This window comes from Sciurus vulgaris, assembly GCF_902686455.1.
Source record: "Sciurus vulgaris genome assembly, chromosome: 3".
NCBI classification, from domain to species: Eukaryota; Metazoa; Chordata; class Mammalia; order Rodentia; family Sciuridae; genus Sciurus; species Sciurus vulgaris.
In genome coordinates this window covers 91,678,976-91,702,587 of record NC_136463.1, presented here as the reverse complement: position 1 = coordinate 91,702,587, position 23,612 = coordinate 91,678,976, and positions in this window count along the sequence as shown.

The window sequence follows — 23,612 nt, the reverse complement described above, 5'->3', positions numbered from 1 at the left end:
GCCAGGCCAGGTGGTGGCCACCTATAATCCCAGCAACTTGGGAGGCTGAGGTAGGAGGATCACAAATACAAAGCCAGCCTCTGCAGATTAGCAGGGCACTTAGCAACTCAGCGAGACCCTGTCTCTAAATAAAATATAAAAAAGGACTGAGGAGGTGGTTCAGTGGTTAAGCACCCTGGGTTCAATCACCAGTACCATTAAAAAAACAAGTGCAGGAGAAAAGAAATTACTGAGAGAAAGACAGGAAGGAAAGACAGAAGGGTGGTCAGGCGAAATGGAGGAAGGAAAGCAGGCAGGTAGGCAGACCAGACTTTGAAAATTCTCAGTCTCTCCAAAGAGCAAACAATGCTCAAATTAAGAAATGGCTTCCTAGCAAATATCAAATCCAGGGCACTGCCAGGAAAACAGTCTAAAGATCTAGCTGAAAGTGTGAATATAAAACTTTTTAAGACCTCAGAAAGATCAAAGATGGTGCCTTGGAGTCTATATAGTCACATAAAAAGTCATTTAAAGAGATTAAGGGTGTGCCTCATAAATCCTTTCATCAAATAATATGGCCTCTAGGAATTTAAGGGTGTTGGACACTGGCAATCTCAGCAACCACCCAAGGTAGAAGGGGGTTTATCTCAAGGAAATTTGGGGGCGTGTCTTTTGCCTTGCGGAATAAACCAAGGAGGCACGCAGCAGACCTACAGGATTCTTAAGACATTATTTGTTGAAACATTGCCAATTTGGATTGAGAGGCACAAAGAATACAAAATGAACAGATACCACTGGGCCCCAAGCATTCCACCAGCAAGAAGCACGCTGAGAAGCAGCTTAGCTGTAAACATACACTACCTTCCATGAAAAAGAAAAGATGACAGAGCGAGCTTGCAAGTGGATTCTTTCCCAGTTGAGCCTCCAGTCGACTACAGCTCTGGTGACAACCTTATCACAGCATTGTGAGAGACCCAGAGCCAGAGAACCCAACTAAGTTACACCTTGGTTCCAGACACGGAGAACCTGAGGTTATATTTGTTCTATGTTGATGAGTTTTCTGGTAATTTATTTTGCAGATAATAACTAATATAGATTTTATTTATTGTATACAGAATACAAATGTGATTTCCTAAGACATAAAAAAATTTTAATGTAGACAGGTGAACTATTAAGTTTTCATCTTATTTATAATTATCTAAGAGAGTGATTTATGTTATACACAGCTTACCTGTTTCATTCCATTAACGCTCATTCAAACAATACCTTTTCTGATTCTATACAAGGGCCTTGGTATGATCTGAATGTTTATGTCCCTCAAAATCATGTTGAAATCCTCACCCCTGAGGTGATATTGGGAGGTAAGGCCTTTAAGAGACACAAGGGCAGAATCCTCCCATGCGTGATTAATGTCCTGAGAAGTAAGTCCCAGAAAAGTGGGTGTAATAGCACACATCTATAATCCCAATTTAAGGAAGAGGACTGTGTTTGATGCCAGTCTGCACAACTTAGAGACACTCTGTTTCAAAATAAAATATGGACTGGGGATGTAGCTCACTGGTAAAGCAGTTGCCTACCATGTGCAAAGCTCTGGGTTCAAACCCCAGTATCGAAAAAAAAAAAAAAAAAAAAAGACCCAAATAACGCCCTCACCCCTACTACCATGGGAAGTTACGTTGAAAAGACAGCCCTCAACAAGGAAGAAGGAAGTGGGTCCTCATCAGACACCAAATCTGCTGGCACCGTGATCTTGGACTTCCCAGACTCCAGACTGTGAGAAAAAAATTTCTGTTGTTTATAAGCTTCCCAGTCTATGGTATTTTTGTACAGCAGCATTCCTGAATGGGCTAAAATAGTCATGTATGAGGTGTGGAGATCAAAACACACACACACACACACACACACACACACCAGAGAGAAGTCACATGCCCAGCTTTCTAAGAGCAAATACTCCTGCAGAGGCAGCGTGTTGCAGCAGGATAGCACAAGGTGATTCAGACCATAATAAAGGCAGAATGGGAACACAGAAGGAAGAACCCCTCAGACTTGCTTTGGGGTGGGTTTTGGGGGGCATTCCTAAAAACATGGACTCAAGACTCCATGACAGGAAAAAGACATCTAATTGGCTTAAGATCCACAACAAAGAGGTCTGGGTGTTCCACTGGCTTCCTGCTCAGCAAGACCTAAAGGAGTCAATGATCTTTTTGAAAAATTCAGTCACCCCTTTGTGTCTCAGCTCTGCTTCCTCTGGTTTGGCTCCACTCTCAGGTAGACTGTGGTCAAGAGCTGAACTGAGCTACCAGGTGTTGGAGTAGTTGATCAAAACTAAAGTGGCAATTAAGCCTGCACTTACTTACTGCAATGGTCTAAGCGAGAGGCCGAGCAGCAGAAAGCACCAGCTCCCCCAGTGTTCCATGGTGCCCCACAGGACAGCACCTGGGCGGGGTCAGATGGATCCACACAGATCAGGGTATCATCTCCAGGAACAGGAAACTCCTGCACTTATGTGGGACTGGGGACAGGGGAGGAAGTTTAAGAGTGGAAAAAACTGGCAACTAAGTCAGTAGAGGAGTGTCTTTAAAGCCCCCAATGAGCAGGTGTCAGTAGTCACCTGGAAAGGCCTCAGCCGAGGGCTCCCCAGTAAAGGGACCTCTGAATGGAGATATCTGGACTGGCAGTGCAGATATAGGCAGGAGTGTGACAACCAACGGGCCTGAATCTTCAACTGCAGCCTCCTCCAGAGTCCTGGATGCATTCTCTGTGCCAAGGTCGGGTCAGAGAAAGCAGCTGGCTTCCTGTGGCCTGCCAGAGAAAATGCCTTTATTATCAATTAGGCCTGGAAGATCACACACAGGTTTTTGATTGGGAGCTGACTCCCCACTCTTCCTTTACGGAGATAAGATAGCTATCAGCAGCTCCAGACTGATATTCTATTCCTCTCAGAAACACAGTGGGAAGAGGGTGTTCTGTCTTAGCAGTTTAGCAGAAATTCTGGGACTGTCAACTAGACTAAATTGGGTTTTTACCCATCTCTGAACCAACTGTTCAGCAAGTGGATGGAATTAACTGACTGGCCTGGATCTGGGGCTTGGGGCAAGAACTTCTCACACTACTTAAACAGAGAATGAGGGAGGAGTATTCATTACCAGAAACACAAATAAACCCTAGGTAAGAAAAATCCATAGATGCCTACACACTAGAGCTTCAGGGAAATTGGAAGTGTTTATGTATTTCTTTACCCATTCAATAAATATTTACCAAATTTTAAATGTGTGCCAGGCTCTGTTCTAGGCCCTGAAAAAGCAACAGTGAACAAAAATATCAAGCATAAATTCTCCTGAGGGTGCCAGACAATAAATATAATGATAGGTAAAATACATGGCCTGTTAGAGTGACAAGGAATAAGGGGAACTATATATGTGTGTGGGCACATGTGTATGTGTATATATACGTGTGTGTGTGTAGGGGAAATACATAGCTCTATAGGGACAAGAGAAAAAAATTAAAGCAAGAAAGGAGAATAAAGTATAGGTATTGGGGAAGAGTGCCCAGCAAGGCTTTGCTGAAGACAATCAGAGAAATGGTACCTCAGACATGTAGGGAAAGAATGTTCACAGCAGAGGGAGTATCAATTACAAAGGGCTTGAGGTGGGAGCATGTTGCTGTGTTCAAGAACAAAGAGCAAAAGTTGGCAGATATAATACTAGATTCCCAGTTAAATATGAATTTCAGGTAAGCAATATATTTTTTTAGCAAACTAAAAAAATGTTCCATGCAACATTTGGGATATATTTATGTTAAAAAAATTATGTATTATTTATCTAAACTTAACTGGATGTCCTGTATTTTTATTTGCTAAATCTAGCAACTCTCGGTCAGTGTGACTAAAGCAGAATGAAAGAAGGGAGATGCTATAGGTAATTATGTCCCCCAGAAAGAAATATTTTGAAATCTTAGTACCTCAGAACATGGTCTTATGTGGAAATAGGGTCATCACAGATATAATAAGCTAAGTTGAGATTGTGTTAGAGCAGAGTGACACCAAATCCAATATGATTGGTGTCCTTATGAGAAGATGGCCATGTGACAGCACAGGACAAAACTAGAGTGCTGCAGCTGCAAGTCAAAGGTTGCCAGGCAGCTGGTAAACACCAGAGGCTAGAAAAAGGTTGGGAAGGATCCTTCCCCTTCAGGTTTCAGAGGAACATGTCCCTGCCAAGGTTTCAAAATCTTGGAACCATGAGGTTATAAATTTTGGTTGTTTAAGCCACCCAGGAAAGGAAGGAGCTACTAGGGAGTTGCAGAAAACGAGGCCAGACAGGTAAGGAGAGTGGTGGACAGACAGGAAGGGCTTAAGGGTCAGGTGAGGACTTGGCTTGTACTCACAGTCAGATGTTGAGTTGTCTGAGAGTTTGGGGAGAGGAGCTACTTGCATAAGGAGATATAAGAACAGTACAGGGGACTCCAGGGAAGGAAGTGCACATGACCTCCAGCACCCATGGGCACTTTAGTCTTGCTGGGGTGTGGGTAGTGGCATCGAGGCTGGAAAGTTAAGCAGCAGTCAGGTCTTGAAAAACTTTAGGTAACTTAAAAAGTAGGGATCTCCCCAGAGGCCACAGAAAGCCAATGGAAAACTTCAAACAAGGGGTGGGATCAATTAGGTCCACTCTTCAGGGTCTTTGTTATTCATCACACTAGAAGTGATGGAATTCTAAGTACTATGACTGGAATAGAAAAAAGATAACCTGTTCATTAGATGGGGACCTTAGTCCAAGCCCCTCAACTCACATTATGAGGCAGTCATATTCTCACAGGCCCCTAAGAAACAAAAAAAATATCTGGTGTTTCTCTGAAAATCACGGATGCTACTCAAGACCACTGATATGCTAGTGGGGTAGATCCCCATCTGCAGAACAGATTATGGAGGAACAAATAGGTGCACAGAAAAGATTACAGCAGAACTGAGCCTGCACATTCTGAATCAAGAATCCAGGGACCCAGTCTACTGGCTCTCAAATTTCTATGTTCAAAAAAAAACTCAGGGAGCTTCTGGGAATACAGATTTCTGGGTCCCATCCCAGTACTTTGCTTAAGTAGAGGTGGTCCTGGAACCACACTTTGAGAAACTCTGTCCCAGTGTGGGACTTGAGGATGTTTTTCAGAGAGGGTAAAAGCTACAGAGAAAACATAAAAGAGGATAGGCACCTGTGGTGTGGATGGGATGTTTCAATTTTGGATGGAATAGCCAGGGAAGGCCTAAGAAGTAGACAGTATATGCTGAAATTACATGAAAATTTTTGTATATCCATTTCTGGGAAAATGGATACACAGCTTCCAGTAGATTCTTAAAGAGATTCTGAACCAAATTAGGAATAAGAACCATGGCAAATAGGTTAGCAAGAAATGGATAAAGTACATAATCCATTCATATTTTGAGCATCCTACTGTCGGAGGCAGTAGGAAAATAGAATGTTCCTCTACCTGCTACCTTCCATCCTTTCCCTCCCTTTCACCAAACTGGTTGCCCTGAGCACCTCGACCAAACCCTAGAACATTTGGAAGAGCTTCAGAGGAATTCATTAACTCACTGGACACATGTCAAGTGCCTACCGTGCGTTGGGCACTGCATTAGACACCAGTGCCACACCTGGATGAATAAATTCCCCTTCTTCACGGACCTTACTATCTCTTCAGGGTCCTGGGCAGGAAAGGAATAATTAAGTAAAATGCCATAGGAATCAAAAAGGGGAAATTGCAGAGCATACAGAATACAATGGGGGCCAGAAGAAAGGCACCTCATCTTGGGAAGGATACGAAAGGCAGGAGTTATCAGGGAAGTCTCTTCAAAGAAGACTCCCAAAGTTAAGGTCAGCTTCATTCCAACAGCATGTCTGCACAAGATGAATGGAGAAAGGAGCAGCACTTTGGAAATGGGAAGATGAACAGAGTAGAGCCAGATGGAGGGAAAAGAGAGGGCATCTGAGGTGCCAGGAGTACCAAGAATGAATACCACTACACCACAGGACACCCAGGTAGCCCCAGTGCCAAGATCCCAGCTTTACATCCAACAGGATGTAAAGAGGAGACCACAGGCCCTGCTCAGACTCACAACCTAAAGGGCAGGTCTGAGGCCTCCAAACTGGGACTTGGGTGTGAAAAGAACTACCTTTGAAGTGAAAAGATCAAAATGGCTTTTGAGAAATCAGATCTGCTCAAGTGGATTTCAGCCCTGAGAGCTGGCTTTGCTGAAGCTAAGCAGTAAAAACAGCAAAAGCTCAATAAAGTTCTGAGGGACAGTGGGGAGCCGATCCATTGTGGGCCTTCCTCTGAGCAGACCCTCCCCCTAAACATGCCCCGGCAAAGCAATACAGGAAAAGGAAGAAGGGCCACAGAGAAACCCTGAGGCGGGCACCACAGCAAGTCTACTACCCAGAAAAACATGATCTAGGACATATACAAACTCCTACTGTAGGAACAAAGGTGATGATTGTTCACCTGAGGTACTGAGGACAAAGTGGACAGGCTGGTGTGCAGTGCCACTCTTTTTTCAGTATTCCCTTCACAACAAAGAAAGCAAAAAGCACAGGCAATTCTAGAGGGTTCTGTTTGTTTTTTTCTCCTCGTGGTCTCTCGTTTACTGTCTCAAAACTGCTTTCCCCCACCTCTGCTCCTTCATTTTCCTCCTTCCCTGGGCCTTTCCCTTCTCCCATGATACCATGACAAAGAAAAATGTCCATATGGGCCTTGTTTTCCAGATTCAATCAAGGCTCAAAGCTTTTATCTTGTTTTTAATAGCTCCTTGCACTGATACAACCCAGTAAGTCTTTTTGGAGCCTTAATTATTTCAACCTAAGATCGATTTGGCTTCTTAGCCCCTTGGGCAGCAGCATCCTATGGCAGTTTTCTAGATGGATGAGCTGCATCCAAGGCTGCAGAGCAGACAGGAACCCACGCTCACCCACTAGAGTCTGGCACTGGTCTCCTTGACAGCTTGTACTATTTCTCAGACACCCATCTCCATTTCTGCACCCCCCCAACCAGGGGATTTTTCAATGAGGCTACAGACTGATAAGACCCACCTAGTTCACAGGAGAGGAAACCGAGGCTAGGGGATTTCCCAATGCCCCAGCTCAAACCTGTGACCAGAGCCTGGCACAAGGACTCCCCTGCTCAGCTTCTTGCCCACTCTGTTATGACTTAGAAGGGAACTGTTGACTTTACAGGGACTCTCAGCACAGGAAGCTACATTAAATAGCATGGAGAAGCCAAAGGGTTGGCTATTGCCCTGAAAGAAGCAGAGAGGGGCTCATTTTCTGTATCACCTTCCTCAGCAGTGGGCAAGGAGCAGGAAATCACAGCTTCAGTAAGAACTGGCTTACATGCCATTCAAATTGAAAAGTCAGTGTCAAGCGCCTCAACATGCCAAGAGTCATCTGAAGCAATCTATAAGCCACCCTATAACTCTAGTGCTAAAACCTATGTCATAGTACAAAATGCTGAGAGACTAAAGAGTTCAGAAACCAGGCCTCTGATAATCTCTACTTGATAAGAAAAGTCACTGAAGAGCAATCTAAATTGGTAACAATAACTGTTAACTTTTACTGAGTTCTGTAATTCTACAAGATAATTTTCATTAAACCTCATAGCAGCCCACGAGGTGAAATATCTTGCCAATGGCCATCTAGCCAGGAAGTAGTAGAGTTGGGATTTGAACTTAGCCAATCTTACACCAAAGTCCATGCTCCTAATTTCCTTACAGGCCATTCAACAAAGCTTTAGGATTCCTGAGGTTTCTTGGCAGAATGTCCAAGACAGTGACTCATCTCTTCACCCACCCAAAGCTGTTTTTCAGCCTGGACAAGAAACATACATTCAGTTTTCTGGGATAACCTCCCAAAAGGGGCAGACTGTATGCTGCCTGAAGGCAGAGATAAGATTTTTTTTTTCCTTGCATCCTTAGCACTTAATACAGTGCCTAGGTCAAAGCAGATGCTCAAAAATGCTTGATGACTCCTGGCTGAGCCATATATAAACCATGCAAGCTACTGAACTTCTCTAGGTTCCAGTTCCCCAACCTATAAAATGGTGGTAACAATTCAGCCCTTCCAGCAGAGTTGTATGGTTAAAAACCATATGTTTAAAAACCCTATCACACAGTAGGCACTTAGCAAACAATGACTATCCTATGTATCTTAAGAGTAAAGATGCCAAGGATGAGGTGGGATTACAAAGACCCAGAGTTCTCATCTTAAAGCAGGATGGGTGCTCCACATATTTACACAGGTGTTTTTCAAATAGTCCTAAGAGTTCTCTTTTAGAACTCTGGATGCTAAGTCCTTCAGCATCTCAAAGAGAGAAGATCCTGGAGAATGCTTCTTGTATTCCATACTTGGAGGGATGCTTTGCCTCCCTTTTACCCAATAAAACATCAAGTGTTTTACAGGTGACCATACTCCTTAGTAGAGTCTTGTGCTTCCAGAAATCCTGGTCTCAGTCCCAGAGGATAAGACATGATTAATGTAACTCTGTCAAGGTAGTTCGTGTACCATGTCAAGGATTACTTTAGGTGTGGGCACAGGGCATGGTAATGGCTAATGGAAGATGAGAGCAAGTCAATAAGAAGCTTTTGGAAAGAATTCTACTTGTGGATCAAAGGGATGCATGATGGCAAAGAGACCCTTTTCTCCCCTTAAATATTGTCATGATTATGTGACACCTGGAGTTATAGGATATTTGGTACTCATAAACAAAACTGATGCAAAGACAAAGCCAACACACTGAGTATGTGTTTGTCAGTTTTTTGTTCCTGCGACCAAAATATCTGATAAGAACAACTTAAAGAAGGAAAAGTTTGTTTTAGCTCATAATTTCAGAGGTTTAGCCTGTGTTTGACTGACTCCATTGCTCTGGGCCCAAGATGACACAAAACATCATGTTGAAACCCAGGAACCAAAGAGAGGGGAAGAGGCTGAGGGAAAATGTGCCCTTCCAGGGCATGTACCCAGTGACATAATTCCTCCAGACATACCCCACCTGCCTACAGTTACCACCCAGTTAGTCCAATCAAACTAGAATGGACGGATTATGTTACAATTCTCATAATCCAATCATTTTACCTCTGAATATTCCTGCATTAACACAGGAGCTTTGTGGGGACACCTCATATCCAAACCAAAACAGTATGGAAGCAAAGAAAAGAAAAAACTTGGTCCTTAATGCCAAACTAGAGCTGCTGAATTAACAAACCCAGCAGCACCCTATCTCTGAACTTATTGTTACATAATCTGATAAAAACTTACAGTTCAAGCCAGTGACTTCCATTTCTAAGGTCCAAATATATTCTGACAAATTTGTCATCTTAAAAAGATAACCTCTGGGGGCTGGGAGCTGTAGCTCAGTGGCAGAGCGCTTGCTTAGCATGTGTGAGGCACTGGGTTCAATCCTTGACACCACATAAAAAATAAATAAAATAAATAAAGTTATACTATTTATCTACAACTACAAAAAATTGTTTAAAAAAAAAAAAAAAAAGATAACCTCTGAGAGGAAGTCACCCTTAAATTGCCTGGGAGAAAAAAGAATATCCCAAGTTGAATGAGAAACCCTAGGGTTAGGCCCAAATACAAATAAATCCACAAGCAAAGAGAGAAGCCAATCACAGCATCCCTGGGTCTAAAATACATGTGCCCTTGGGAAGGAGATGTCAGGCCTCTGGTCCCAGTGTAATCCTGGCTCTTGTCCCATGATCTCAAAAACTTGAGAAGCCACACATCCAAGGAATCTATGTCTAGGCTGGAGCCACCACCCAACTCAGAAGCATTCTGGTTTCCTCCCAACCAAGGAGTAGCCACACTCCACACTTGGTGAGCAGAACACAAAGGCTGCACAGGCTTTCACCAGAGAAACACAGAAACAAGAGGGATCTGAGAAAACACAGGCATGTGTTGCCAAGGACTCCGCAAAGCTCAAAATACCTCAACCTTCTCTACTTCTTGAGGTTCACCAGCAGGAAAGGGAAAAAAAGACAGAACCCAAATGGGTACCTGAGGCATCCACTCAGTACACCATTTACTGCACAATGTTGGGTACTGGCAAGGGAGGAAGTGACTAAAAGCTTGCTACTCCTGCCCTCAAGGGATCTGAGGGTGGGAAGATAGGTTATGGGGAGAAGAGAACAGGAAAACATCCCTGGTATACATGAAAAAAAAACAACAAATGTAAAGCAATAACTGCCCAGAACTGTCTATAGGAGCTATGGGCATTGAGAGAACAGGGTGATCACAGGCCACAGGATCAGCAGAGAGTCTGAAGAGATCATGTGGTTCTTAACTTCTACCCACTTGTCCCAAAAGGGATACCTACATCTGAGGATCACTGCTGGGTTCCCACTATCAGATCTCAGTGGCATCTCAGTGTGAATAGGGAAAAAAAAAAAAAAAAAAAAAAAAAAAATCCAGTGCATTGTTATGTAAAACATTTTAGAAAGAGGGGATGACAATTATGGTCCAGGGGTCAAACACAGCCTCAAGCCTATATTTTTATTTCCCAGAAGCTACAGATGGTTTTTATATTTACCTGGCTGTTTAAATAACAACAACAAAGAATATGAGACAGAGAAATCTTGGGCCTGCAAAAGCTAAAAAATTTACCATCTGGTCCTTAAACAGATAAAAGTGTGCCAATGCTTGGACCAGAGGGTCCATGGTGACCAGAAATGTGACCCTTACTCATCAAGGTTTCCTTGAAGCCCTCTTGGGAAAAGCTGAATGCCCCTGGCTACTAGGGACTGATTTCAAAGTTTCTCTCCTGATGGTCCAGGTGATCTGGGTATGAGAACACCTAGCTCAGAAGTCAAGGATTTGGGCTTCTCCTAATTTTCCTCTGCATGAAACCACACCAATCTGCTGCAGCTCCCCATCCCACACCCTCGCTCCCCAAGGTAATGATTCCAGCATTCCAGTACCTCTAAGTGTGGGACTTTTGTGGAAGTGATTAGCACAGCACAAGGGCTTCTAGACAATACCTTCTGCTCTAAGTGCGCTGAGCAGATGGAAAGGGCACCAGAAGCCTAGATGTCAGGGTCACCCTTCTGCTCCTTTCTGCCAAGGTGACTCCTGACTGGGAGTCTAGTCTCCTGGACCTTTGCTGTGTACTCTGGGTACCTACCCCAACTGCCCTTGCTGGAAGCCTTGCCAGAGTTCCATGTTGGGGCCAAAAATCTATGCTAGGGACCCTTATCACCCAGGAACAGAGACTACAAAGAGAGCCAACATATTCTGAATTCAATTTAAACAATGTAAGTTTTGAAGTCTTCCAGCTGGCTCATATTTCAAGCAACAACAGACAGAGGCAGCCATTGTACCAATTCAAAGAAGACACTTTTATAATCAATGCAACTCATTATATTTGGATACCCTACTCCTGCCAATACACAATTTAAATAATCACTTGAAGCAATTTGTTGTATAATTATTGAGTCTTGCATAATTATGACTCTCCATGAAGGAGCAGAAGCTTTAGGGGGGTTGGGGGAAATACGTCAGATTTGGCTGACAAAGGGATTTTCAGTAGCCCTGGTCAGCTAGCCACGCGGTACTGGTGATGAGAGGGGAGATGAGAGGCTCTGTTTGAGGAGTTATAGGCTATTTTATCTATTTTGCTTCTTTGGCTTGAGGAGCCCACTATTAATCTAAGTGCATATTGAGAGAGAGATTTATTTTTTGCAAAATGTTAATGTTAATATACCTTTCAAATAGCCAATAAGAAGAAAATATTATATACTTTTCAAAGAGAAATAAATGTGCTTTCTTGGTGGGACATCTGAAACTAACCTTGCTAAAGAGAACATCATTTGTTGGAATCAGAGGTGAGGCCAGGCTAGAACAGCAATAGTAGCCCTGAGTACTTAGCTAGACCCCAAAGTCCATGAAAAGGCTCTTGTGTCCTTGAACCAAGAGGAATCCAATTCTTGAAGAGTCATGTAGTATCGATAGGATACAATGGCATAGGGAAGATTCCTTTTTCCATCTGTTGAATCATTTATTTTTGTCAGAAGAAACACTTAGAGGGCTTTAGGGATACAGTAGGTAACAGAAGTAAGGGAGGTAGATAGGTACAAGTTGGAAGTTCTGGGGACTGTGACAGCTCGAGAACTCTTATCTGTAGAAGGAGTAGCCATTGTTCAGCCCCAACAGTCCCCTGTGCAATCATAAAAGATCAATGTGGCAGTTTTTGCAAAAAAAAAGTCACTAGAATTTTGATAGGTGTCACACTGAATCTATAGATCGCTTTGTGTGGTATGCACACATAAACAATATTAATTCAACCCATGAACACAGGATGTAGTTCCATTTATTTGTGTCCAATTTCTTTTGCCAATATTTCATAGTTTTCAGTATGTAAATCTTTCACTTCCTTGGTTAAATTTATGCCTATTTTTATCTTTGTGCTATCATTCTGAATGAGACTGTTTTATTAAATTCATTTTCAGATGTTTGTTGTTAGTGCACAGAAATACAACTGATTCTGGGCTGGGGATATAGCTCAGTTGGTAGAATGCTTGCCTTCAAGCACAAGGCCCTCACTTCAATCCCCAGCACCACAAAAAAAAAAAAAAAAAAAAAAAAAAAGATTCTTACATGTTGATTTTGTATTCTACAACTTTACTAAATTTATTTTTTAATTTTAATAGTTTTTTCATGGAATCTCCAGAGGTTTTTTTTTAATATATATGAGGTTTTCATGTCATCTACAAACAAAAACAATTTAACTTATTACTTTTCAATCTGCCTTTTCTTTTCTTTGCCTAATTACTCTGACTAGGACTTCCACCACTGTGTTAAACAGTTCTGAGTGTGCACAGCCTTATCTTGTTCCTGATCTTATGAGAAAATTTTAGCTTTTCACCTTTGCATATGTTGTTAGCTGAAGACTTGTCATATATAGTCTTTATTACATTGAGGTACAATCATTCTATACCCAATTTGTGAAGGTTTTACCATGAAATAATGTTGTTTTATTAAATGCTTTTTCTTGCATCTATTGAATGACCGTAGTTTTTATCCTCCTTGCTATTAAATTGGTAATTCACATTTATTGATTTGCAGATGTTGAAACATTCTTCCATCCCAGGAAAAAATCCCATTCAGTCAAGGTATAAGATCCTTTCAGAGAACTGATGAATTCAGTTTGACAGTAAGATTTTATCGTTATTCTGTGTTGTTTTGTTTTGTTGTTGTTTGTTTGTTTGGGGGGCTTTTGGCACCAGGGATTAAACTCAGGGGTGCTCACCACCTAAGCCACATTCCCAGTCCTTTTTCATTTTATTTTTATTTTCACTAAGTTGTTTAAGGTCTCACTAAGTTGCTGAGGCTGGCTTTGAACTTGCAGTTCTCCTGCCTCAGCCTCCAGAGTTGCTGGGATTACAGGTATGCACCACTGCATCTGAATTCTACTTTCTCCTAGGTTGAATCTGCAACCAAAGCTCTCTGTTGAATTTTTTGGTTCAGACATCATACTATTCCACTCCTGAATTTCTATTTGGTGCTTTTTTATAATTTCTATCTCTGTTAAACTTCTAATTTTAGCTATGTAGTATTTTCCTGGTTTCAGTTGGTTGTTTATATTTTCTTCTAACTCACTGAGATTCTTTAATACGATTTTTTAAAATTTTTCTGTAGCTATAGATGGACATCACACCTTTGTTTATTTTTTTGTGCAGTGCTAAGGATCAAACCCAGTGCCCCACACATGCTAAGTAAGCACTCTGCCACTGAGCTACAGCCCCAGTCCCAATATAATTATTTTTATTTTGTTTTTTATACTACTGGGGATTGAACCCAGGGCCTTTCACGTGCTAGGCAAGCTCTCCACCATTGAGCAACAGCCCAGTCCAATTATTTTGAATTCTTTGTCAGGTAATTTATAGATCTCCATTTTGGGAGTCAATCCAAAGTTTTCTTATGGAGCTTATTTTGTTCCTTTGGTGGTGTTACATTTCCTTGATTCTTTGTGTACTGCCTTTGCCTTTGAAGAAGCAGTCACCTCCTTCAGTCTTTACTGACAGACTTTGAAAGAGAAAGGCCTTTATCCATGACCCTAACTAGGGGTCTAGTTTCTATGGCTATGTCTGCTCCACTCTTCTTGTTCCCTCTAAGGGGGCAAGACATAAAATCGTGTGCCTTCTCTTGACCTTATACATCCAGGTATAATGCTGAGAGTCTGTTTTAATTTCCCTAGAGTGGTGCCCTAAATTGTTCAAGGTCGTATGCCTTTTTCCAAACCAGCAGTCAAGCCAACTGCTATACTTTGCACCTGCTTTTGAGATCCATGGGCCTTCTTTCATTCAGGCCATGGAAATGTTTGGGACACTATCTACAGGGATACATGGATTACTAAGGGCACCTGTTAGCCAGCTGGGGAGCCCTCAGGGGAGTTTTCCTGTGGGGCTTGTGGGCAAACCTCTAAAGCCAAATAGTAGGATCTGTGACTAGCTTTTGAGAAATGCATGCTAACTGTCATGTACTCCCCTTCCCTTCCCCAGACAATTTTGCCATGCCAATCCTCTCTGTAAAGTGTATTAGGTGTGGTTCGACAGAAGTGGGTCCCCTGGTCAGCACTCTTCAAAGCTGAGGAATGTGGCACTCACTTTGTTCTCACTTTCCCCCCATGAGAGAAATCACAGGTCAAGGGGGCCTTTCCCAGCATTGAGGGGTGCCACCCTGGGAGAGATGTGACTCAGGTAAAGTAAACTGATCTTCCTACATTTTTCAGTGCATCCACTTTCAGATTCTTTGTTTCACCAAGGTGCTGGAATTTCAGATAGACTCTGCAACTCCCATAGATACATTCTTATCTGTGGTAGTTGATAAAAATCAGTGGAAGTTTTGGGGATGGATATGAAGAGTGGAACTGCCAATTCCACCATCTTGCTTATCTTGCTGATATCATTCTAAAGAGAGTTGTTCCTTTTTTCTTGATCATGACTTTTTAAATTAGAGCATTATAGTTATACATAGTAGTTGGACTCATTTTGATAAAATCACACATGCATAGAATTTGATTTCAATCTCCATTCACCCACCTTTCTCTCTCCTCCTCCTTTCCCTTATTCTCCTTCCTCTATTCTACTGATTCTCCTTTTTCTTATTTATTTATTTGTGATTGGTACTTTCTACATATATATAAAGGTACAATTCCCTTTGATATATTCATATATGATTTTAATGTGACATTGTTAAATTCATTCCAAATTTTCTCCCCTTTCTCTTCCCTCCTCCCCCTTCACTCTTGTTCTCTCTCTACTCCACTGATACTCCCTATATCTTTATAATATCTTTTTTCCTTTATTTTGGTCTAGCTTCCAGATAGGAGAGAAAATACCCAACCCTTGGTTTTCTGAGTCTTATTTCACTTAGACTTATTTTCTCCATTTCCATCCATGTATCAGCAAATGCAATAATTTCATTCTTATTTATGACTGGGTAAAACTCCATTGTATATGTATGTGCGTGTATATATATGTGTGTGTATATGTGTAATATATATATACATAAAATATATATATATAAAAATCACATTTTCTTGATCCATTCATCTACTGACAGGCATCCAGACTGATTCCATTAATTTGGTGATTGTGAATTGTGCTGCTATAAACACTGAAGTGGCTGTATTGCTACAGTATGTTGATTTTAGTTCTTTTGGGTAAATACCAAGGAATGGGATAGCTGGGTTATATGGTGGTTCCATTACTAGTTTTTCCAGGCATCTCCATACTGCTTTCCAGAGTGGTTGTACAAATTTGCCATCCCACCAACAATGTATGAGTGTACCTTCTCCCCCACATCCTTGCCAGTATTTATAATTGTATTCTTGATAACTCCATTCTGACTGGACTGAGAAGAAATCTTGGTGTTGTTTGATTTGCATTTTCCTGATTACTAGAGATATTTAATATTTTTCACATGTTTGTTAACCATTTGTGTTTCTTCTTTTGAGAAATGTCTGTTTAGTTCTTTTGCCCATTTATTGATTGGATTATTTGGTTTATTTGGTGTTAAAGTTTTGAGTTCTTTATATATTCTGGATATTAACCCCTGTCAGAGGAGCAAAGATTTTCTCCTATTCTGTAGGTTCTGGTTTTTAATTTGAGGGCATCCCACTTATTGATTCTTTGGTTTTACTTCTTAAGCTTTGGGGTCTTGTTGAAGAAACCAGTGCCTGCACCTAAAGGACAGTTATTCTTTTTTTTTCAGGCACTCTACCACTGAGCACTGGGCACATTCCCAGCTCTTTTTAGGGATTTTTTAAAATTCATTTTTATTGTAAACAAATGGGATACATCTTGTTTCTCTGTTTGTACATGAAGTAGAGGCATACCATTTGTGTAATCATACATTTACCTAGGGTAATAGTTTTTGATTCATTCTGTTATTTCCCCCCCCACCCCTCCCACCCCTCTTATCCCTCTATAGAGTCCCTCCTTCCTCCATTCTTGCCCCCTTCCCACCCCCTATATGTGTCATCATCCGCTTATCAGTGAGATCATTTGTCCGTTGGTTTTTTGAGATTGGCTTATCTCACTTAGCATGATATTCTCCAACTGCATCCATTTGCCTGCAAATGTCATAATTTTATTATTCTTCATGGCTCAGTAATATTCCATGGTATATATATATACCACAGTTTCTTTATCCATTCATCAATTGAGGGGTATCTAGGTTGGTTTCACAATCTGACTATTGTGAATTGAGCAGCTATGAACATTGATGTGGCTGTATCTCTGTAGTATGCTGATTTTAAGTCCTTTGGGTATAGGCCAAGGAGTGGGATAGCTGGGTCAAATGGTGGTTCCATTCCAAGTTTTCTAAGGAATCTCCACACTGCTTTCCAGAGTGGCTGCACTAATTTGCAGCCCCACCAGCAATGTATGAGTGTACCTTTTTCCCCATATCCTCTCCAATACCTATTGTTGCTCGTATTCTTGATAATCGCCATTCTAATTGGGGTGAGATAGAATCTTAGAGTAGTTTTGATTTGCATTTCTCTTATTATTAGAGATGTTGAACATTTTTTCACATGTTTGGTGATTGCTTGTAGATCTTCTGTGAAGTGTCTGTTCATATCCTTAGCCCATTTGTTGATTGGGTTATTTGTAAGGAAAGTTATTCTTAACCCAAGCAAATACTTCCCACCTAATAGAAAGTTTCCAAAGACCAGGATTCTGGGTTCTACATTGATCAGACTTCTGAGCTCCAATTCAATATCCTTTATAAATACAGACATCAGGAATGTCTTAGTCCATTTGTTTGGACTAAGGCATCATTAGGGCTACAAAGGGGAAATGTACCTAAATTATGGTTTTTAAAGAGTTAACACTACATCTTGGACCTCTTGAGCACTAACCTACAAACATATCATAGTGCCATCTTCACCTACCCAAACCCAACATCTCCAAAACACATCACTGAAGGTAGATATAAGATGTTTAACAAAGCTAAACAAAAAATATAAAGCTAAGCAGTTCACATGCCCTGGATCATATCTCCTTGGAAACTCTTTGCCCTGGGGTACTTCCCATATAATCCAACAAGCATCAAAAGTTTACTGAGAACTTGTGGTATAAGAATTGGGCTCTGTATATCCTCCTGATTAAGATATGACTATAGTATTTACTTTCATAATTAAGAGAAGTATAGTCATAGATTTATATGTCATTTTGACTTAGACCCAAGTAGATAGGTAATTTCCAGAATTTGATAAAAACAAACCAAGAATATTACTTCTACTATAACAGAGGTGTTCATAAATGCTGAAGGAGATGAAAATGCTAATAACCCTGATTTGATGATTACCTTTTATAAACATGTATCAAATTATTATCCTGTGCCCCATAAATATGTAATGATTATTGTATGTCAACTAAAAAATGTAAAAAAAGTCTATGTTACTAATAGCAATAAAATTTCTTTTAGTTTCAAAAAAAAGAGAATTGGGCTCTGAACTTTCTGGAGGAACATCACAAAGTATAAAACTTGACTTGTGCTGTCAAAGAGCCTCTGAATCTGCAGTGATAGCAAGACATGAATCTATGAAAATGATGTCAGGAATCAAATCAATCAGAGGGATGACCTTTGAAGTCTTTTCTTGCTCTAAATGTCTAGTATTTAACAAGGAACTGCCCAATTTATTTATCTTATTTCTTGATAAAGTTATGAAAGTTAACATTTAGTAGTAGTAATTGTATTTGCCTACTTTCTCAGTTTTATCCTCAATATAAGTCACTACACAAACACATACACCCCCAAAAAAATCTCAAAATTTAGTGGCTTAAAGCAACCTTTAAATATTTTTTTCTTATTTATTCATGATTTTCTGGATCAGCAATCTGGACTGGTTTCTTGCACAGTTCCTCTTCTGGTCTCACCTGGGGTCACTTATTCAGTTGCAGGCCTCTGGAGGCTTGAATAGGACTAGACAACCTAAGATGGCTCAAAATATTCTCACTTCCATGTTCACAGGTTGATCTGACTGACAGCTGGTGTGGTGCAGAAGGCCTCAGCCAGATTGGCTCATCTGTGCTCCAAGTGGCTTTCCGTCAGCTGGTAAACTAGATCAGGCTTCAAAATGCATGGAAGGGCAGCACTCCCAAAGGCAACTTCTTCTTTCTGAAGAATTAGGCTCCAAAGTTGTAAAACTTCCACTGATTTCCATGAGTAAAAGCAAATCACAAGGGGTATATAAGTTCTAGGGGCAAGACAATGGATTTTATCTCTTCATTCAAAGATTAACAAATATCACTGAATCTGAACTTAGCTTGTAGCTTATTCTGACATTATCTGCTCATTAATTGTCATAGACCACTGGTTACCAACACCAAAGCAATCCTGTCCATCATTGAAAATCTACCCTCATAGTAAAACAAGATGTTCTATCTACAATCACAGAATGTGATTAAGCATAATGAAAATATTTTTGGAAAACTACCTTCTGCTTTCCCATGCATGAAGAAAAAATATAAGTATAGTCCACTTCCTCATGCCTCATTTCTTATACCACATTTGACCCAATACCTTCAAAATGTCTACCAAAGCATTTCAAACAAAAACATCAGGACACTTTTCTTTGCAATTCTGGAACCAAAGTCCAGATAGCTTTGGTTATAATATGCTGAAGAACTACTGCCAGTTGAAAAAGGTAAACTATGAATGATACATTAAGAAAATCCAGCTGGGATTCATCACTCCTGAACAAAGCTAAATGTGTTTCAGGTCTCAAGGCCAAGTAATTTTTTATAGTTATGCTAGAACATCATATTACAAATACATCACCTGCAGTCCTATTATGGGGACTCTCCAATTACTGACCATATTCCTTAGGACCTTATCACTTTACAGCCCCCCCTATAAATATTTGCAGTCAGTAATCCAAGTAGTAAGCATAAGATTGGGTTGCTCAATAGTTCACAAGATCTGAAACAACTCATAAATCAAAATTGACAAGTTAGTAGCCATCTCACTTATATGGTAAAAATCTTGCTATCAAATCCTGTAACTCAGAGGCCGAGAGACAGACACTTGATGCCCCCTTGATGAGATAACCTTGCTGTGAAATTCAAGGCCATGAGTAGCACAGGCACTCACATTACTATCTTCGCACATCAGACAGAGTAGACCTTGTCAAGCATGAGACCCTCCCAGTGACATCTTGCCCAAAACACTCCTTGAGAAGGTCCATGGATGAAAAAAATAAGCTCAAACCTAGGTCAGTTGAAATTTACCACTTCCTCAAAATTCACCCAAATCATCACTTAGGCAACTTCTCTTTCTAGTGTTTGGAATTTTTTTTTATTCCACTGATTGAGGAGCATCTCCTTTGAATGTTGACATGGAGGGAAAAAAAAAAGTAGAAGAATAAGAAAAGAAAGAAAAACCAGTCCTGCCTTCAAAGAAGGAGAAGTTAGGCTGTGGCTGACAGTGAGCTTGGCACAGTCACATAGGTTTTCTTGCTTAATACACAACAACCCCCTATGACATGGGTATTATTATCCCCATTTTAAGTTATGGAGAAGTGAGGCTTCAGTTAGTAAGCAACAAAACCAAGAATCAAATTCAGAGAAGAGCAGAAGGAAAACAGTAGGGCTAAGAGGGGAAAATAAAACACTTAAGGAAAAACACTCTCAAAAGAATAAAGAACTTTCAAATACTGGTGATAGTAATGATGGCAAGTATGAGGCACAGATAGGACAAACAAGTGGAGAATATGCAGTTGCCTAATGAAGATGAAAAACTGGAGCCTGGAGTGGAGAACTGCTGAGAGAGCAAAAATTAAAAAAAAATAAAATAAAATAAATTTTAAAAAATTTAAAAAAAAAATGTGAGCTAAGGATAGGAGAGAGAGAAATGCAAGTCAGGCACAAGGAGAACCAGGAGCATCCACTAGCCAGGAAGCCAAGAGTATCAAGTTTTAATAGAGTCAAATGCAGGGCTGGAGAGGTATGAGGCCCAGAAAATGCCACTGGGTTTTGTAAAGTGGGAGGCCTCTAGAGACCAACAGGAGAGACAGGGTAGATGAGAGGGATAAGGGATTAGAGAGGGGCGGTGGTGAAGACATGAGCACATCAGTTTGGATTTTCCTTTCAGTGAAATAAGGAAGGACTGAGGGAACTAGAATGCAACAATAGTTCAGGAGATACTAAGATCAAAAGAAGGAATGGAAGATACTAAGATCATATAGGAAGACACTAAGATCAAATATCCAGCAGGTGGAGGTGGGTGCCATTCCCAACTCTTTGCCTGTATAGCCTTAGGATTGTTTTTGTAGAGGGAAATTTCCATCTTTGCTGCCACACTTAATTAGAAAACATGCTCATTATTTTATCCTAGCAGGTTCTATTAATTCTTCCTGTTCCATGTCTCTTAGATTCACCTTCCTTTTTCAGCCACAACATCTGGAAGCAGGCCTCTCTCCTAGACGTTTACACCACCCTGCTAACTGACTTTCCAAGCCTATCATCACTTCCTTCAATATACATTGGTTCAAGTCAAAAGTCCCTGGCCAAAAACAGAAGAAGTTCCATCAGGAGTCTTCATTCTTCAAAACCAGGCTTTTTTGTTGGTTTTTGTTTACCCTTCCTGTATGACATAACAGTCCCAAGACTGTCCTCAGCCCTGACTACACATTAGATTTATCTGGGAAGCTTTAAAAGTACTGAGGCCCAGACCATTTCCAGAGATTCTGATTCATTTGGTCTTCAATGGGGTTTAGTCATGGGTATATTTTAAAAGCTCCCTTGTCAATTCTTTCCTATTGCTCTTTACTGCTTTATAGGACACTCATAAACTCTGCTCCAAGCCTTTGCTCAGTAAAATTCTCATGCTCAAAGCACCTTACCTCTTCCTATCCATTAATCTAAATGCCACATTTCCCAAAGGCTTAATACAGCCTGACTCTTTTTGAGGAAGTTTTCCCAGAACACCCCACTTAGCAGTGATCTCCCTCATCTCCAGATTCTGGTAACACAGATGGCATAGCAAATTCCAGCCTTTAATTCAACAAACATGTGCCTTCATGGAGTTTATAAGCATGGTGGGATATGGTTTTAGGGTGTTGGTGATGCACAAAGCAAAGACAGCCACTAGCAGAAGGGGAGTGTGGCAGGATATCCCAGCAGTCAGAAAGCTCCCAGGGGTTTGGGTTTGGGTCTGTGGCCCATAGGAAGGTCAGGGAAAATCTCATTAAACAGCAAAACATAGAATCCCGTGGTCCTTTTAGCCCTGGAGCTCCATTCCAATGAACTCCTGTAGAAGACCAGCAGGTGGATCCCCTTCTCACCATCCCAGCCCCGAGCTATCCCCTTGTGGATGTCCCAAAACTACAGCTTCGACACAGTTTGAAAACTCTTGTCATAGGCCATTAGAGAGTCCTCAAAGGCAAAGGGCATGGGTTTTTCTATGATTATTTCATGTGAACAAATCTCATCTCCCCAGTAGTTTTTTAAACACTTAAAGGCAGAAACCTGCCTGTTATATCTTTACTCCCCTGGAGCACCTCATCATCATTCTGGGCCTCATGCATAATAAAGAATTGATACACAACCTTGAACGAAGGAGTCTATCCAGTCAGGAGACACAGAAAACAGAACTTTCAGTTATTAATCATTTCAAGATGAATTCTGACATCTAAGTGGTACAAAAAGAATAGAAGTCAAGTGACTTCCAAGAACTTGGGAAGTCAGGTTTGTAAAATTCATGCACAATAGTTGAGGTTAGCTATTATCTAAATGAAAAAATCATCTCAAAGAATTTCTGCAAGTGTATGCTCAGAGTGTGGGAACACCTGAGATTCCTTTTAAGGTGACAGGATTGAAAAACAATTGAAGTCAGCAAATAGGGAACTAATCAGTGGCTTTGTGTACTGCCTGGAGACTTTTGTATGAACAAAAAGAGGGTGAGCACATGGGCAAAGAAACACTGCAAGGTTAGAGGTTGTCAGTGTTCACCATGTCTTCCAGGGGAGGGGAGTCAGGGGACAGGAACCACACTGTTAGAAGAGGAATCCTATGCAAGGCCAAGAGGGCTCTGAAGGTCTAGCTGGGACCTGCGTCTGTCAAAGTTTTTGGCTGAAACACAGCAACCAATTCTGGACTATTTCAGGGAAAAAATGGGGATCTGGAGTCAGGGGGCCTCTACTGGATGGGCCAATATCAAAAGGTACAGAGGATCAACACAAATACAAGAAGCCAGGGTTGGAATAGATGAGAATCTGAAGGTGACTGATCTTAGAAGCTACTACAGAGCCTCAGTTGGGTGATCTCCCCAGGATAAATAAACTCCAACATGCCCCGACTCCAAGACAAAGTTCTTAGAAGAATGCATGACAGGAAATCTGAGGTCACATGCCTGCCTTTCAGTGGAAGGCTCTGTTAGGAGGATCCTTTTGCTTTAATATAGGAGGGTAAAAATTGAACCAATAAGTCGCAAAGACTGACCATGATCAGAGAGAGACAAACCCCAAAAAAGGGAACTGGGGTACAGTCAAGAAATAGTAATAGGCACTGGGTTCTCACAACACAGTCTGAGGTCATATCCTCACGCCTTAGCCCATGCCCAATTAGCCACCTTCCCACTCCCAGTGTATCTCCCCGTGGACTGGGGCAGAAGATTCACACGCCTGTAATCCTAGCAACCTGAGGGGCTGACGCAGGACGATTGAAAGTTCAAAGTCAGTCTCAGCAACTTAGCAAGGTCCTAAGCAACTCAGTGGGTCCCTGTCTCAAAATTTAAAAATAAATAAATAAAAAGGGCTGCTGATGTGGCTTAAGTACCCCTGGGTTAATCCCACACAAAAAAGATTCTGCTCTGAGGACAGATACAAACTCTTATTTCCAAAGGAAGAGGTCCCTTGGTGTAAATTAAGATTGTCGATCAATCATTTAGGGTTATGTGTATCTCAAAAATTCATGTATTCAGAGGTCAGTCTTGGGATATGCAAGGTTGAGTTCCAGCCCCTGACAGACAGCTGGGCTTAGCTCCACTTCTAACAACACACCCCTCTATGCCACAGCTGTGCCGGGTACTACATAGCCATCCTGGAGTCGACTTCTGGCACAAAATTGACTTTGTTTGCATGCT